Genomic DNA, 2,654 nt, shown 5'->3' on the forward strand with positions numbered 1-2,654 from the left:
CTCACACAGATCCAGGCAGTGACACTCACACAGATCCAGGCAGTGACCCTCACACAGATCCAGGCAGTGACACTCACACAGATCCAGGCAGTGACACTCACACAGAGCACACACTTGCTGGGACTCAGCACAAGGGACTGTCAGTGGAGCTTTTCCTGCATTCTCAGATCTGTGCATGCAATGTGGCTAAATTTGGTAGAAGCCTATTTTGACTGGCAAGCTGATTGCTTCAAAAGGGAGCAAAGGGAAAACCTGTGCACTGCTCCCTCCTACCAGTTCAACAATGTGTTTATCTCTACAGCAATCACGGGAGCATTTAAAATTATTTTTAGTTCCTTAATCCTAAAGCATGTTACTTACTGAAAGCCTCATAAACTTGGAGCAGACAGAAACATGTATTGCAGCCAAAGAACAGGATTCAAATACTCCCCTCTGCCCAGCCTTCTGTGTGTCAGGGTTTCTGCTTAAGCATCACATGAAACCCTGAACAACACAAATCAGTGAGTCCCAAACAACTTGCCTGATCAAACCTCCTCAGTGTTCTACCTCCAGTTATGCAAGAACAAGGAAAATGCAGTGACTGCCTTTGCCTCACAAGGAATTCTGGAGTCTTACCATGAGGTTTGATCACATCACAGTAACTTATGAACAAGCTGCAGACCAAGGGACAAATTTTAACTAAATGAGAGCTGACAAAAGCACAGCCAGGCAATGCTCCTGCACCAGCACTGCCTCCTGGGATAAACCCCATGTGTCCCTGGAAGCTGAGCCATGGTGCTGCCTTAGAGCCCCTCTGAACCCCGTGTTTACATCCCTGCTCTCCGAGCACATGCAGTTCAGACAGCTCAGGATCAACAGCATAAACCACCTACTATTTTGGTCAGGGAAAGGAGGAACAGGACTCCGTGACAGCCGGGCTGTCTGCCAGCAGCAGTGCCTGAGCACTGGCCTCACAAATGCATCTGGAACACGGCTGGGGGGGTTAAATCAACTTTAAAGCACATGTGCACCCTACTGTCACAGGGGCTAACTGCAGAAAGGGTCTGGCAAGGACTGCAAGTGGCACCTGGAAGCCTTAAACACCTCAGGAAAATGTGGTGTTTGTAATCCCTTTTTATCAGCAAAAATAAATAAATACATAAATAAATAAATAAAACTGGGTTGTGGGTTTTTTTTTTTCCTTTTGCTTTAGTCAAACAAATTAGAGGAGCTACAAAATCTGCTGAACTGTTCTCTCTTCACTGCTCCTGACAATCAGAGTGTCTGAAAGCAGTTTGTATTTGATGACGTGAAGCAGAGTTCACAGAACATGATGTGTTGTTTCAGTGTGATGAAGTACAAGTAACATGAGGCTAAACAAATATATAAGTAGGAAAGGGCAGAGTAAAACAAAAAATTACATGAAAAGGTTACATAAGTTTTGGGGTGTCATATATATGAAAAATAAATTTTATTTGCTTTGTGTATGCTTCGTTATACTTTTCAACAGCTTTAAAGTCTTCTCTCCAGCCTTAACTGCAAAATTATTAAACCAGTCGTTCTAGGATTATAAGGGCATAAAACCCACATCTGATTGCAATCTTCAAAAATTACTTAGTCACTCAGCCTGAAAAAAAATCACTGGTTCATGTCATCTGTGTAACCAAACACAATAAAGTCTGAATATCCTGTTTTGATTTGAACAGGAATCAAGAAACACCCTCTTAACAAACACCAGCGCTCACACACAACAGCGGGGGAGGGCTCCACGTCCCAAAAAACCTCCTATTTCTTGGAGGAGCTGGGCTTTTCCTGCTGTAGCCTTACGTGCAACTACAATACACGTCAACTGTTTACTGATGTATTTTCAGGGCCTGGGATAACATCGCTATGCTAAAAAAAGAGACACTATCAAAGCTGACTCACCTCCAGCCCAGAGAAACCCCAGGACATACTGTAAACCCTACAAAGGAACCCCCACCCTCCTCCACGCTCTCCAAGTGCGTTTACGTGTCAGACTGGAAACAATTTATTCCAGAGTCAGTGGTTCGGCCATTAACATTTAAAAGAGTGCAACTAATAACTGCTCCTTTAGGAGTTTGCATGCATTACACAAAAGATCCCTCACGCAACTTCAGAGAGGGCACCATGTGCTTAAAAACACCGACGGGCACTTCGGCTTTCGGGACGTACAAACCAAAAGGGCACTTCGGCTTGTCTGCGCTTCGTTTTTTAAGGAGCCTACCCCAAAAAAACCCCTTAATCTTCAGGGAGACACTGCAAGCCTGGAAGGCTCCTAAATTCTGCCTGAGCTACCCCAAAAGCCGGAGCCTTTGGGTACCGGGGGTGTTTGGCGGGGGGGGGGCCGGAGGTGTCCACGGACACCTGGAAGCGCCGGGATCCCACGGCGACATCCCGACGGCCCGTCCGCCCGCCGGGGCATTCCCGGGGCATTCCCGGGGCATTCCCGGGGTGCCCCCGTTCGCAGCCACCGCTCCAACTTTTATCCTCACACGCCCCCAGCCGTCGGCGCCGGGGCTCGGCGGCACGAACAAAGCCCCGCTCCGCTCGGACAGACCCCCCCTTCCCCCTCAGCCCGACGCCGCCGCTCCCCTCAGCGGGATCCCCCGCTCCCCGGGAGGGAGCCCCCGCGCCGCCCCTGCCCCGGGGGGGGG

Source organism: Corapipo altera, unplaced genomic scaffold (genome assembly GCF_003945725.1).
Source record: "Corapipo altera isolate COAL_440 unplaced genomic scaffold, ASM394572v1 75, whole genome shotgun sequence".
Classification (NCBI taxonomy): domain Eukaryota; kingdom Metazoa; phylum Chordata; class Aves; order Passeriformes; family Pipridae; genus Corapipo; species Corapipo altera.